Raw genomic sequence first — 16,818 nt, 5'->3', positions numbered from 1 at the left:
AGGGGGAGATCCAACTCTTTAAAATAATTATAGGCCAATCTCAAAGCTGTCATCCCTGGGGAAAATACTTAATAAAAAATACACTTTTTTTAAAAATTTTTACTAACTCTATTTTATCAATGTACCAATCGGGCTCAGGAAGAAGCATAGCACAATTACAGCAGCCATGAAGGTTTTAAATTATATCACTGAAGCCATTGACAAAAAACAGCACTGTCTCTCACTTTTTATTGATCTCTCTAAGGCTTTTGATACAGTTGATCATGCTATACTAAGGCAGAGATTATCGAGTGTAGGTCTTTCGGAGCATGCAGTTGCATGGTTTGCTAACTATCTGTCTGATAGAACTCAGTGCACTCAATTTGATGGGCTTATGTCTGTTAAATTGTCTGTCTTGAATGGTGTGCCCCAAAGGCTCTGTACTCTCTTATTCACTATTTATATAAATGATTTAGACAAAATGTCCAAAATGCACAACTTCATTTTTATGCTGATGATACTGTTATTTACTGTTGTGCCTCGTCTCTTACAAAAGCTTTCCAGAACATGCAAACTGCTTTTTATACTGTTCAACATACCTTGTCAATTGAAGCTTGTTCTCAATACTGGGATAACTAAACTAATGGTGTTTTCTAATGCAAGAAATAGACATCTGAACCTTTCCCCTATTACTACCTGTCAGGCGATTGAGGTTGTAACCTCATATAAATATCTTGGAATTTTAATTGATGACGGCCTCTCTTTTAAATTGCATATTCAACAACTTACAAAAAAATTGAAGCTGAAATTGGGATTTTATTTTAGGAATAAGGCCTGTTTTTCTTTTGAAGCCAGAAGGAGGCTAGTATCAGCTACATTTATGCCTTTACTAGACAATGGGGATATTTTATATATGAATGCTTCCGCACAGTGTTTGAGATCAATTGACACTCTTTACCATGGCACTTTGAGATTTATTTTAAACTGCAAAACCCTTACACACCACTGCACTTTGTATACCAGGGTTGGCTGGCCTTCTCTAGTCACTCGTAGGCTCAGTCACTGGTATACTTTTATTTACAAAGCCATTTTGGGTTTATTACCTTTTTATTTGTGCATTTTTATTGTTCAGAAATGTGGTGGGTACTCTCTTCGTTCGCTGGACTTTATCCTGCTAACTGTTCCAAATGTCCGAACTGAATTTTGTATAAGGGCTTTTATGTACTCTGCGCCATCGTCTTGGAACACTTTACAGAATACTTTTTAAACTGGAAGAACCTGTCCCGATTGGTGTTTTTAAATCACTGATGAAGGATTTTGAGGCTGATTCCCTGACCTGTCAATGTTTTTAATTTGCTGTTTTATACTCTTGTGAATTCAATGGTTTTTACTGGATTACTTGTAGTTTTTCATGTTGTCTGTCTGTATTTTTTTTTGTAATGACTTGGTGCTGCCTATCTTGGCCAGGGCGCTCTTGAAAAATAGATTTTAATCTCAATGAGCCCTTCCTGGTTAAATAAAAAAATAAGCACAAGTATTTCGTTACACATGGTTAGCAGATGTTAATTTGAGTGTATGTGACTGATTTGATTTGAACATCAACCCATGTTTGCTGCTGTTTGATATGGAACGCCGTTTGGGTCTTAAAGCACGTGGTCAAAACGCGATCTTTTGAATATTACGTGTGTAAAGTAAACAGGTGCAGGCTCTAAATTAACACGCGCACGCATTAAATTAACGTCTTCACTCGCTAAATTAGCGCCTACACGCGTCAAATAAGCACTTGCAAATGTGCTTGCAAGCGGTTCAACATGTGCTAAATAAACGGCTGCAAGCGGTCCTGCACACGTCAAGGCCTACAGCTGCTAAATATACACACGTTAACTTAACGCGTTCCTTAATATGCAAATTTTACTAGCCAATTTCCCTAGCTCCTCCTTTCAACCAGGTTTCAATAATCAGTGTACATTCAGTTTGATGCCACAATTGAAGATGGCGAAAAGAAACTTCCTTATCTGCTGCAAACAGACCCTAAATGACTGCACTCGATAATACTGGAATTGATGTCATTGAGTCCACGTTAACAAGGTTGATTATTTTTAAATACTATTATTAATCATAAAGTTGATCCGCACACCCCGGCCTTCGCTGCAGTGAACGGTGCAGTCTTGTAACATTTTTACAGCCCTGCTAGCTACATAAAGGTGATTTATTGTCGAGGAGTACTGACGTGAAACATGTTTTTGTATTTTTGTATTTTCAGATATTTTTAGGCTGGCTAACTATAATTGCAATGCCACCTAGCCTTAGCCGCGCTAGCTCACGATTAGCATGAAAACATTTACAAAACTCCCAGAAAGCTCATTTGACCTAAGACAACCCTGTAAAAACGTTGCTAATATCTACAACATACCAGCTTTCCAACAGCACAGATATTACTTTTGAATACCCTTTGAAATGTTAATATTTCATCTAAGCCTATGATGCAGAAATGAACAACTTCAGAACCAGGAACGTTAACGTTAGTACTATGGCACTGTTTTAACAGGAATTGCAGTCCAATGGTCTCTATTTTCACAAAAAATGTCGTCTTGCAGAATGGAAACCATGCAGAGGTGCCTTGACTGGGATAGGGGGAGGCTGATAAATGTTGCTTCAGCAGATCTAATTGATCAAGTATCTCAGTTCATTCAGGAGATTCGTTCCTCTGGCTGGCATGCGTAAGCAGCATTGTAGTGGGTTTGGTTGGGTTTACTGTTTTTTTTCACTCTTCCTTCTCCTGCTGCCCATTGTATTTGTTTTTGGTCAACATTTCAATTTATGTCTTGGTTAAAAATCCAATATTATAAAAACATTACTTGGCCACAATTTGTGACAGTTACTATAATTTCAAAGTGTTTTTGGAATGAGGGGTCGGGCGGTGTGACAATACATTAAGTAGCCTAAACACAGTGTATTATTGTTACAGCCAGTTCCGGTTACCGTGCTCCTCGGACTTGGAGAGGAGCTAGAGGGGCACCTTGTTTATACCAACACTCAAGAGCAACTGAGGTTTCTGATGTCCTGTGCTTTCAGTGCGTCTCAGATGGCAGATATTCTACATTGATCAACACTCAAACATCGTCTAAGGTCAGTTATTCTTGGGCGTAATGCTATAAGGGGCGGCAGGGTAGCCTAGTGGTTAGAGCGTTGGACAAGTAACCGGAAGGTTGCGAGTTCAAACCCCCGAGCTGACAAATCTGTCGTTCTGCCCCTGAACACTGTTCCTAGGCCGTCATTGAAATAAGAATTTGTTCTTAATTAACTGACTTGCCTAGTTAAATAAAGGTCAAATAAAAAATATAAACTACATACTTTAGATGCATGGTTTCCAGTTTCTTACCAATCAAACAATTTTAGAATGACTACAATCAAGACAGGACTTTAAAATGACTATGATGATATACATTAATTCATCCCTGTCCATTGTTACACTTTTTTTCCCAGACACTTCAATCTGTCACATGCACCGTTATATTCTGACATGTCAGACTTGGCTCTGGATGAAAAGATTAAGGACTTGGTGGCTGGGAATGACAAACTTGGACCGGAGGCTGTTCGAGCACAATTAAGGGCATTAGGAATCCGGGTGCAGAGACGCAGAGTGAGGGACAGCATGATTCGTGTTAACCTGAGGGCGGCTGCCCTCAGAGCCATGTCGCAGAGGCTTCATAGAAGGTCACGTGTTGCTGGACAAAACTCGTTATGGCACCTTGATGGAAACCACAAACTGATAAGGTAGGTGTATCTTTGATCGACCCAATTATCTATATCACTGGTGAGAAGTTGTACATTGTAACATCTCAAATTGTTCATCAACAACTAACAGTTCAGTTTAGCAAGCAATGGCCCAATATATCAATCATGTGGATAATAATTGTTTTATTGTGTTTCTGCTACTTCTGTGATCAATAGAATATCTGCATCATGAAATTAACCACATGCTTATATTGAGGACATACTGAGGCAAAAACGGTTGGAACAAAGTATTTGTGCCTAAGCGTGAACAACAGGAGAGTCTGTCCTCTTGACTCATTAACTTAATTCATTAACATTGTTCCACATTTTGGATGTTAATTTAATATCGGGTCTGCTGCTTTGTTATATACTGCAGGAACCTGATGCAGCATCTAAGTGGTAAAGGAGGATGGTGATGTTTGTATATTTCATGTGTTCAGCTTTTGTATCAACCAGTGCTGTGTTTTCTGATTTAAGTGGAGGATAGTTATACATGGTGGCATTGATGGGTACAGCTGCCTTGTTGTGTTTCTTCGTGCTTCCAGCAACAATCGCAGCAGTACTGTAATGCATTGCTTCATGAATGCTGTCTCCAGATATGGCGTTCCCTCCAGAGTTAGGACGGACCATGGAGGAGAAAACACTGTCTGCTTGTTGAATGTAATACATATTGAAAATATTATTTAAAAAATAGAGCTACATGCATCCTTAAAATGTCGTCTTGACCTGATTACATTCTATAGTGAGTGATGCATGCGGCTACATTTTTTTTCTGTAAATCATTTTCAGAACGCAATCACATTATGTTGGACAGCTTTATTGCTTTCTCCGTGTTTTTGAAATGTATAAGCCTTTAAATGACCTTTTACTGACTATTTCTACAAATGAGGCTATACTTGTGGCAGCACCTATTCCTGTGACTCCACTTCTTGTGGCCCCTCTCCACCTATACCACTTCCTGTGGCCTCCCTTCCACCATTCCCTGAGGCGTATCGTCCACCACACTCTTCTGTTGATGTTGGTGATGACAATGAGTAAGTCATCCCTGTAAATAATTGTCTTATTACAGATAAATTGTGAGAAGTATCTGAGCTTTGTTATTCTGAATGTCTCTTTTAGTGTTGACCTCCAAACACTGAAGTTAATGAGATGCCAACCAAATTAACATGAGGGACAACGTTTATGATTGTGCAAGGAGAGGCTTTAAGAGAGCCCACTTTAATCCGGAGGCAAATATAGACATGGTTTAGGGATGCTGACGGAAAAGGGGCAGCTGATGAGGGTGGTCTCCCAAGAGAAATTCTCTGGCTGCTAATGAGTGCCATCCATTCCTCTGCAATATTTGAGGGACCTGATTGACAAAAAGGCCCTTCTTGCAACTCTCAAGGTGAGTTACACCAACAAAGACATTTGTTTATGGCAATATATATGACTTGAGTAAAACATTTCATTCTTCTATGTAATATGTCCCTTAATTACTGTTTGTCTTCTGTGTGACAGCAACATGGGGGTGTAGAGACATTTTTTCAGAGGCTATACAGACAAGTGTGTGACCTACAACCTCCTGTGCCAGAACCGAAAGAAATTGCGGAATATGACTTGAGAGAAGTGAGAGAAGTTGGAGAAGGTAAGTACTTTATACTGTGATGGATGTTATGTTACTGTTAATTTGCACGTAAGTTTGAAAAGTTTTTGGATTGTAGTTCATGACAACTTTTCCACGTGGATTTGGTTTATTTTTGTTGACAGTAAATTTTTAAGGGCAGTGGTAATCAGTTTATTGTTTTGCTAATTTGTCCCAAAACACAGTTCAATAAACAATCTAAGATCCAATTAGCACAAGCTTTTGACGAGGCACAGGAAGTGGTCATGTTGGGTCCAGTGTGATACATTCGTACATTGGAGAGGGATTCTCTGGTGGAGTCAGCCACAAAGTTCTACTTAGAAAGCAGGATACGGGATGCTCTTGAGTAGTGTTTCCATATCTAAGGGATCTCAAGTTCAGTTAAATTCTTCAGGGTAAATTCATAGACTTGTTTTTACTTTATAGATTCAAAGAGGGTCTGGAGTGTTTGTCTCATGCCTTACATGAATAGACACTCAAGCCTCTTCAGAGAGGTTTTCATCTATGCTGAGAAACCTCTTTTGGCCAAAGACATAGCTTCTCTTTTCAAAACAGAGCGCTCCCCACCTGGTACCAATCAAAGAGCAATAAAGAGTCATATGTTTCTGGAGGGACTGACTTCTGGAGGTGGAAGGTTAGATGCAAAACCATGATCATTGAAGTAACACGGCCCACATCAGTAAAACATCACCTAATCACTCAACTGTGGGACAGCATTATTCTTCCAGCCTTATACTTCCATGGGCCCCCTAAGAATGTAATAAATTAAATCCCAAACTACTTTCACTTAAGAGTATTGTGTTCTCCAACAAGTGTTACTTATGGACTTTAATGTCCCCCACTTTCCTTTTTTTCAGGGGGAACACATACCCTTTAACCATGGAGAAGGTTTTCATTTTCACTTCGGGAGCTTCAGCATTCCTAGGCTGGGATTGCCAGTGGAGCCACAACTACAGTTCTCTGCAACCGCACGGCAAGCTGTACCGGAGCGCCAAGTCTAGGTCCAAGAGGCTTCTAAACAGATTCTACCCCCAAGCCATAAGACTACTGAACATCTAATCAAATGGCTACCCAGACTATTTGCTGATACTCTATCTATGCATAGTCACTTCAATATCTCTACTGTCGCGCCCTGACCATAAAGAGACATTGTTTCTCTATAGTGAAGTAGGTCAGGGTGTGACTGGGGGTGATCTAGTTTATTTATTTCTGTGGTGTTCTAGTTTATTTTTTTTTATGGTGGTGATTTGTATGATTCCCAATTAGAGGCAGCTGGTAATCGTTGTCTCTAAGTAGTTGTTTTTCCCACCTGTGTTTGGGATATTATTTTGTGCATTTGCACCACTTAGTCACGTTTCTTTATTGTTTTGCTTAAGTTTCACTTAGAAATAAAGATGTGGAACTCAACCTCCTTGGTCCGTCTCTACACACTATCGTGACATCTACCTACGTGTGTGTGTGTGTGTGTGTGTGTGTGTGTGTGTGTGTATGTATATATAACTTGACTAACCAGCACGTTCTCTGTACCGGTATCCCCTGTATATAGGCTCGCTATTGTTATTTTTACTGATGCTCTTTAATTATTTACTTTTCTTGACACGGTATTGTTGGTTAAGGGCTTGTAAGTAAGCATTTCACTAAGGTCTCGACACCTGTTGTATTTGGCGCATGTGACATACATTTTGATTTGATTTAAGGGGAATTGTCCAAAACATTTATTGCATGACCACCTAGTGAATTCAGAATACTGCAGCCAATGTTAATTGATGTATCCCAAAATAATTGATATTATGAATGTTTCCGACAGGATTGTCCCATCAGCAAAAAAAAAAAGTTGTAGTGAAAGTTTTCAAACATTACAACCATAATCATTCTGACACAGGAATACAAATGTATGATTTATTAGTGGGTAAACTGATAATTATTCAAAGTAGTTAAGTCATGTATGTCAAGGGACTTACAAATCTTTCAGTAAATATGGACATTTCATTTGCATGTTATGGCAATTAGACACTGTAGTTAGTACACAGGTTGTGGTTCAGCAAGTTTGAGGGTAGTGGAGAAGTACAAGTGGGACTTTCACGCCCTGACCATAGAGCCTTTTTATTCTCTATTTTGGTTAGGTCGGGGTGTGACTAGAGTGGGTAATAAAGGTTGTTTATTTCTGTTGGCCTGGTATGGTTCCCAATCAGAGGCAGCTGTTTATCGTTGTCTCTGATTGGGGATCATACACTGCTCCAAAAAATAAAGGGAACACTTAAACAACACAATGTAACTCCAAGTCAATCACACTGTCCACTTAGGAAGCAACACTGATGTGCAAATGGACAACAGGTGGAAATTATAGGCAATTAGCAAGACACCCCCAATAAAGGAGTGGTTCTGCAGGTGGTACCACAGACCACTTCTCAGTTCCTATGCTTCCTGGCTGATGTTTTGGTCACTTTTGAATGCTGGCGGTGCTTTCACTCTAGTGGGAGCATGAGACGGGAGTCTACAACCCACACAAATGGCTCAGGTAGTGCAGCTCATCCAGGATGGCACATCAATGTGAGCTGTGGCAAGAAGGTTTGTTGTGTCAGCGTAGTGTCCAGAGAATGGAGGCTCTATCAGGAGATGTGGAGAAGGCCGAAGGAGGGCAACAACCCAGCAGCAGGACCGCTACCTCCGCCTTTGTGCAAGGAGGAGCACTGCCAGAGCCCTGCAAAATGACCTCCAGCAGGCCACAAATGTGCATGTGTCTGCTCAAACGGTCAGAAACAGACTCCATGAGGGTGGTATGAGGGCCCGACGTCCACAGGTGGGGGTTGTGCTTACAGCCCAACACCGTGCAGGACGTTTGGCATTTGCCAGAGAACACCAAGATTGGCAAATTCGCCACTGGCGCCCTGTGCACTTCACAGATGAAAACAGGTTCACACTGAGCACGTGACAGAGTCTGGAGACGCCGTGGAGAACGTTCTGCTGCCTGCAACATCCTCCAGCATGACCGGTTTGGCGGTGGGTCAGTCATGGTGTGGGGTGGCATTTCTTTGGGGGGCTGCACAGCCCTCCATGTGCTCGCCAGAGGTAGCCTGACTGCCATTAGGTACCTAGATGAGATCCTCAGACCCCTTGTGAGACCATATGCTGCTGCGGTTGGCCCTGGGTTCCTCCTAATGCAAGACAATGCTAGACCTCATGTGGCTGGAGTGTGTCAGCAGTTCCTGCAAGAGGAAGGCATTGATGCTATGGACTGGCCCGCCCGTTCCCCAGACCTGAATCCAATTGAGCACATCTGGGACATCATGTCTCACTCCATCCACCACGTTGCACCACAGACTGTCCAGGAGTTGGCGGATGCTTTAGTCCAGATCTGAGAGGAGATCCCTCAGGAGACCATCCGCCACCTCATCAGGAGCATGCTCAGGCATTGTAGGGAGGTCATACAGGCACGTGGAGGCCACACACACTGAGCCTCATTTTGACTTGTTTTAAGGACATTACAAAGTTGGATCAGCCTATAGTATGGTTTTCCACTTTAATTTTGAGTGTGACTCCAAATCCAGACCTCCATGGGTTGATAAATTTGATTTCCATTGATAATTTGTGTGATTTTGTTGTCAGCAACTATGTAAAGAAAAAAGTATTTAATAAGAATATTTCATTCATTCAGATCTAGGATGTGTTATTTTAGTGTTCCCTTTATTTTTTTGAGCAGTGTATTTAGGCAGCCATCCCACTGTTTTGTGGGATCTTGTTTATGTGTAGTTGCCTGTGAGCACTTCATTTACTTCGCATTTCGTTCGTTCTTTGTTTTTTGTGCGTTTCATTCAATAAACATGTGGAACCCATATCACGCTGCGCTTTGGTCCAAATGTTATTACGACGATCGTGACACTTTGAGTGAAGTAACTGAGGGCAGAAAAGGATATCAGGGTGCCCAGGAACTTGAAGCTGCTGATTATCTTCATGTACAGTAGATGGGAGAATGGTCAAGTATCACCATCTACTTTGTTTTGCTTATGCTGAGACTTGTCCTATAACCACTGTCATTTGTTGGGACAATAGGCAAACTGGAGTTGTACATAGTGTAGCACAAGCTATTGTTCCAGTTTTTTTTATCATTATCGACTGGGCTGCAGTGGAGACGGTAAGAAGCGTCTCTCCTTCCTATGGTGGCTGAAGACATTTTGCCTGACGTCAAACATTAAGTGTCAGATTGGAAAAAATTTAAACAGAACCATAAGAGCAGATTACTTTCATCTTTACTGGCACAGTTTTAAAATGTGTAATTGTAGTCACTTTCAATTGATTCATTGACTCCAAGAACCATTGATTGTTGTTCATAACATTAACACAACTGACAAACGTTGCTTGACTGTAAATTGGGATACATGTTTTAAAAACATTGTATATTTGATTGGGCTTAATGTTGTATACCTTGTCTTGTGCATGCATGCCAACCAGGTGAGAATCACCAAAATGAATTGATACTTGATGAATCAGGTCTTCTCTGGTGCTTTATCATACGGTTAGCTAAATTAGCTAGCAAAATATGACTTAGCTGATGCTAAACACTGCTGATCCTGGTGCTAGATTAATGTTAGCTGAATTGTATTGCCAGTGATGAGAAACAGATCCTTCCACTGTAAACTAGCTGATAAACTTTACGATTCAGTAACAACTAATTTCAAAGACAAAACCGTTACCTTGTAAAGGTTCAAACTGTGAAATCTGGTTGAAATGAGGAGCTAGGGAAATTGGCTAGTAAAATTTGCATATTAAAGGAACTCGTTAAGTTAGCGTGTGCAGGTGTATATTTAGCAGCTGTTGGCGTTAACTTTTAAAAAATATTTTTATTAATAACAAATCAATACATAAAGCACATGAGGGAACACAAGCATACATAGATTACAAACAATAGACAATCGAGCTAGGGGGTACAATATCACATTACAATTACACAAGGACCTTAAGGGACATGCATATACTTACAATTCTAACAGCTTTTTTGTTAGTAGAGCATTTAACCGTCTTAAAATACAGTTCAATTTATTTTTGTAGGGTACGAAAATGTGGTTTTCTGTTTGTAAATTTACATTTGTGTATATGAAATTTGGCCAAAATAATAATGAAATTAATTACATAAAAATGATTCCGCTTATTTCTATTGTATGTAAAGCCTCCAAACAGTACATCTCTCCACAATAGTGTAAAATCTTCATAAATGTGTTCAATTATAAACCTACTGATGTCTTGCCACAGTTTTCTTACATGCATACAATGCCAAAAAAGATGCACAACTGTTTCTGGGTGGTCATTACAAAAGGAGCAATTTGAGTTGATGTTTTCCTTAAACTTCTTCATATAGTGGTTGGCTGGATAATATTTATGAATAATTTTAAAGGAAACTTCCTTAATTTTGTTAACAAGTAGGTATGTGTGTGGCAACATCTGCTGTTGGCGTTAACTTGACGTGTGCAGGACCGCTTGCAGACGTTTATTTTGCACATGTTGAAAAGCCTGCAAGCACATTTGGACGCGCTTATTTGACGTGTGTGGGCGTTAATTTAACGCCTGCGCCTGTTTACTTTATACACGTAGCATTAAAAAGATCGCGGTTTGACCACGTGCCTTAAGACCCAAACGGCGTTCCATAGTTTAAATTCGAGTCAATGAGAGAAGCTAGCAATACAATGTTGCATTCCTTAACTGGCAGGGTGTTCGTGTATACCGGTTGAAAGGCACTTGAAGCACGTAGCTAACATGAGGTTAATCCAGTCAATTGCACCATAGCGATTACGTTTTAGGTTGGCAGGGTTCACACACACAATAGCTGAATTTGCAGAGCTAGCGAGCAAACATTAGTTAGCAAGCTAGCTAGTACCTATTTCATTTATGTGACGTCGTCAAAGATGGAATCTTTGCTATCGTCAGTTTATTCCAATATCAGCATGCAGCTGTATTGCTTTTAAGTCCCTATGATACACTGAATTCCAAACTGAACAGAACTACACTCTCTTCTACCATTGTCTTAAATATCTTTAATGGTCACGTTGCAAAAGCTAAATAGTCTCTAGGGGACTTTGAAGCACCCTGTGCGCCGATCTTGGAGGTAACTGACGATAGCAAAGATTATAACAAACACCTCAGAAACGGAATTGGTGCTCGCTAGCTCTACAAATTCAGCTATTATGGGAAGCCAGGCAATATAAATTGAAAACATAAACTTTATTAAAATTAAAAGGTTGCAGCTTACGTTGTGTAAATGGTGAACTCATACAACTGTCACTGCTCATTGCCACTGTAATCCGTTTCACATTTGCTAGCTGACTGACTAGCTTGCAGATCGAAGCCCATTATGGAATGATACTAGATGATAGAAACCCATATCCTACTGTAAATAACCTGCACACTGTATGTGTGTGTCGCCAGCCAGGTAGAAAAATGGAAGAAGAGGACGGTCATCAGAGCATTTTTCAGTACACCAAAACGCAAAGTAAGAACCATAGTAGTAGCCTAATATCGCAAAGACTAGTTGATAAAATGTTAATAAGAAGAAGTGAAATGCTAATGGAATGTTGCATAATGATGTCATTTGGCAGATCAGATAACAGATGGCACACAGACAGCAGAGCTGGGGACAGATAGGCAGGGACAGACTGGCAGAGACAGGGAGTCTCAGGTAAGTTTGTTGAGTCTTTGTTTGGCAACATTATGTAAGGTTCTCTTTTTTTGGACTTGTAAAATAGGGACATAATTGGAAAATACCATGGATACCCCTACTCTCAACTTAAACTGGTGACTGAACCAAGATTTGTTTAGGGTAATGGTATTGCTGTTGTGATTACCCTTGTAATCACAATACCCTTGTGATAGTTTTGGGTACCGGTAGTTAGGAGTATGGCAAACACCTTATTTATTTTCTAGGACACCTGGTGTTGTAGGTGTCCAGGAGGACAGGCAGTGTGCACCTAATGATGCATTTGGTTGAGCATACTGCCCTCTGTAAAACCTTGCGGTCAGTGGTGGTGGAGTTGCCGTACCAGGCTGTGATGCAGCCCAACAGTATGCTTTCGGTGGTGCTCCTGTAGAACACTGAGGTCCCTCGGGGACAGACCAAATTTCTTCAGCCTCCTGAGGTTGTGTCACTGTCATGCCGCCTTCACCTCGGATCTGTGTGACTTGACCATTTCAGCTCTTCGGAGATGTGTATGCTGAGAAACTTGACGTTTTTGACCGTCTCCACGGCGGTTCTGTTGATGAAGATGGGGGCGTGCCCAGCTTGGTTCCTCCTGGAGTCCACAATCATCTCCTTTATTTTACGGATGTTGAGAGTGAGGCTGTTTACCTGGCACCACGCCGTCAGAGTGCCTTCCTCCTCTCTGTAGGCCATCTCATCGTTGTTGGTAATTAGGCCTACTGCTGTCATGTCTATAGCGAACTTGGCCACGCAGTTGTGGGTATACAGTAATTACAGAAGGGGACTGAGGATGCACCCTTGTGAGGCCGCTGTGTTGAGGTAATATTGCCTACCTTCACCAACTGGGGACCACACACCAGGAAGTCCAGGACCCAGTTGCATAGGGAACTGGTGATACTCAGACTGCAGTGTAGGCCTATGGGTTTTCACTACCACCGAACCTTCAGAGATACTCGATCTTTCTACCCTTTTGACAGCCTCCACATAGGAGAGACTCTCCTGCCTTGATTTTGGCAACCTCTCACCCTTATAGGGCTCTCCAATGATTGCACTTCGTGCTCTTCACCACAGTTACAATATTTTGCTCCATGGCTATTCTCTTCTACTAAAAATGCAAAATCTCCTTCATTGTGATTTTTTCCACATTTCAGCTTCTCTCGTCTGCAGATACTTCTTACATGTCCAAATATTTTACAGCGAGAACATTGTAAAGTCGGTTTACAAAAGCTCTGATAGAATAGTACACATATCACAGCTGCACTAGAGTAGGGCAAGACTCCACATAACAAAAAAACACTAGAACAGACAACACTTCTCCTTCCTGCTATTAACCATACGATTCATCCTACGCGCATCAACCACTCCTGGAATGTTCATTAATAGAGAAATGTCAGCATTATCCGAGACTCCAGACATTTCTCAATTGAGAGGTGCCCTGCGCCATAGCGCAAATCATGATACATAATATCCATCAGCTCAATTGATATCCAACATACATTTTTTCTGATCCGTAGAAACCAGAACAAGCCTACTTCTTGTGATCTTCACTGATTCTACTTTACCCAATGCTTTCTCCATAATTTTGGATGTTTTGAACGGGTTCCACAAGTCGGCATGTCACAGTTTAGTGTGAACCCCTTATAACTCCATCCAACACAGGATTTAATGTTCTCAGGCACACAACCCCAAAACAGAAGACCAGGACAGGAAAGTTTTATTTTCAATTCATAGGTTAATATGGATTGTACCCCACCTCCCACAGCAGACTGTACGATTTCCAGGACTGTGTCGACACAATAGACCCTCCCCTTTACCTCCTCAGGTAAATATCGGGCATGTAAAAGTGATACACTGCATTATTCTGATATGGCACTGCAACAATATGGTGAAAGGCACTACAAATCTCACTCCACTGCACACGGAATTATTCTGATGTGGCACCGCAACAAGATAGTTATTCTAAGGGAAGACACTGAAAACAATATGGTGAAAGGCACTACAATCTTACTCTGGTGCTGCACACAATATGGAACCCTCCCCTGGCCCTGCTCTACTCTGCCAACCCCTCTAAAGGACAAAATATGGAGGGAGAAAGACAGACAAGATAACATATACAGGGTGGAGATAGGTTCTGGATTTCTCGGGCCCGATGAGAACCATATCCCCACAACAATAAAATAGTAAACGTCTCCATCTAGCGATGTCCTGGAATGCTCCCAGGCTGACACTGCTCGGCGACTTCTCCGATGGCCCCGCCTCCGGTGCTGAACGAGAGGGAGACAGACGGCAGAGAAACCTGCCAACGATAGTGGTTTTCAGTGGCGTGGCGAAACAGCCCAGAGAGAGAAAGTAGTGTAAGAGGATCACAGGAAGAAACACGTCCCTTACTTAGCAGAGCTAAATCTATTAGATTTGCGTTTTACCAATGCCTCTCTCGGTCCTCTGCTCTCGGATCACCAATCAGCTCCAGTCTCAGTTCGTGGTCAGCACAGCCTCCCACTTCCTCACTCGAATTAGCTGGTAAGACTTCTTGTCCCACAGACACTGGTCCAGTGCAAACACCCAATCTTTACCTCATTTTTCTCCCCTATTTCATGATATCCAATTGGGATCCAAATATGATCTCATCTCATCGCTGCAATTCCCCAACGGGCTCGGGAGAGGCGAAGGTCGAGTCACAGCCTCTTAACACCCGCCTTCTTAACCCGGAAGCCAGCTACACAAATGTGCCGGAGGAAACACTGTTCAACTGACGACCAAATTCAGCCTGCAGGTGCCCGGCCCGCCACAAGGAGTCACTAGTAAGGAGGCAAGGAGTCACCACCCCAGCCAAACCCTCTCCTAACCTGGATGACGCTGGGCTAATTGTGTGCCGCCCTATGGGACTCCCGGTCACGGCCAGTTGTGACACAGCCTGAGATTGAACCCAAATCTGTAGCGATGCAGTGCCTTAGACCGCTGCGCCACTCGGGAGGCGCACGACATGGACACTTGCATTGGGACTCGATTCCCATGGAGAGACATTCTCTGATCAACTCCCAGCACCGAACAACACAAAACACAGCGCTTTTAAAGGAAATGATAGCCCATCCCCAGCTACCTGTCTGATTAGCTAACTCGCTGCAGGCGCATATGATCAATCAATCAATCAAATGTATTTATAAGCCCTTTTTACATCAGCCAATGTCACAAAGTGCTATACAGAAACACAGCCTAAAACCCCAAACAGCAAGCAATGAAGCACGGTGGCTAGGAAAAACTCCCTAGAAAGGCAGGAACCTAGGAAGAAACCTAGAGGAACCAGGCTCTGAGGGGTGGCCAGTCCTCTTCTGGCTGTTCCGGGGTTGAGATTATAGCAGTACGTGGCCAAGATGTTCAAACGCTCATAGATGACCAACAGGGTCAAATAATAATAAGTGGATGTAGAGGGTGCAACGGTCAGCACCTCAGGAGTAAATGTCAGTTGGCTTTTCATAGCCGATCAATCAGAGTTAGAGACAGCAGGTGCGGGACATGGCAGCACGTCCGGTGAACAGGTCAGGGTTCCATAGACGCAGGCAGAACAGTTGAAACTGGAGCAGCAGCATGACCAAGTGGACTGGGGACAGCAAGTCATCAGGCCAGGTAGTCCTGAGGCATGGTCCCAGGGCTCAGGTCCTCCGGGAGGGGAGGGAGAGGGAGAGAGACAGAATTAGATGGAGCATACTTAAATTCCCACAGGACACCGGATAAGACAGGAGAAATACTCCAGACATAAGACTGACCCTAGCGCCCCGACACAAACTATTGCAGCATAAATACTGGAGGCTGAGACAGGAAGGGTCAGGAGACACTGTGGCCCCGTCTGACTACAGGGCCAACCAAGCAGGATATAACCCCACCCACTTTGCCAAAACACAGCCCCCACACCACTAGAAGGATATCTACAAATCACCAACTTACTACCCTGAGACAAGGCTGAGTATAACCCACAAAGATCCCCCCCACGGCACGAACCTGGACAGGAAGATCACGTCAGTGACTCAACCCACTCAAGTGACGCACCCCTCCTAGGGGTGGGATGGAAGAGCACCAGTAAGCCAGTGACTCAGAACCCGTAATAGGGTTAGAGGCAGAAAATCCCGGTGGAGAGAGGGGAACCGGCCAGGCAGAGACAGCAAGGGCGGTTCGTTGCTCCAGTGCCTTTCCGTTCACCTTCACACCCCTGGGCCAGACTACACTCAGTCATATGACCAACTGAAGAGATGACTCTACAATAAAGATTTAAAGGTCGAGACAGAGTTGGTGTCTCTCACATAGATAGGCAGACAGTATATGATGATGATAACATGATAACACCAGCCCCACCACCCACTTATCTACCAATCCATCTCGTGACGGGTATATCATTTTTTTTCCACAAAAAAATTGCTCCTACAAGATACAATGGTGTATTATCAGAACTACACATTATTTCCCAATTATTTCCCAATTTTGCTACTTTTCCATTCTTCTGGACCAACGTCCATTCATTCTTATTTCCACCGCCATAAGGTTCAAGCATCATTACCGCTTCTACCAAACGTAACATCTGCGCATGTCCGCTCTCTTCTTTTTCTTCTTCTTTAAAGTTTTATGGCAGACTACACCTATTGGTGTATTGCCGCCACCTATTGTACGGGGTCTTCTTTGACATTACTGCGGTTCGCAAACAAAAGATATAAGTGCATTCCGCCACCTGCTGTTTTGGCTGTATATCAGCCCAAATAATGAA

General features: G+C 42.4%; 1 long non-coding RNA gene across 1 annotated transcript; it reads left to right on the top strand.

Moving 5' to 3' along the window:
- Positions 1-1,932: 1,932 nt before the first annotated feature.
- On the top strand, positions 1,933-6,804 carry LOC139421007 (uncharacterized). Its single transcript, XR_011635575.1, has 6 exons — positions 1,933-2,067; positions 2,948-3,108; positions 3,466-4,790; positions 4,876-5,143; positions 5,257-5,383; positions 6,238-6,804. It is a non-coding gene; the product is annotated as an uncharacterized lncRNA (long non-coding RNA).
- Positions 6,805-16,818: the final 10,014 nt, after the last annotated feature.

Source organism: Oncorhynchus clarkii, chromosome 12 (assembly GCF_045791955.1).
Source record: "Oncorhynchus clarkii lewisi isolate Uvic-CL-2024 chromosome 12, UVic_Ocla_1.0, whole genome shotgun sequence".
Taxonomy (NCBI): domain Eukaryota; kingdom Metazoa; phylum Chordata; class Actinopteri; order Salmoniformes; family Salmonidae; genus Oncorhynchus; species Oncorhynchus clarkii.
The sequence above is the reverse complement of the archived record's forward strand: the minus strand, read 5'-3'. Positions and strand labels throughout refer to the sequence as shown.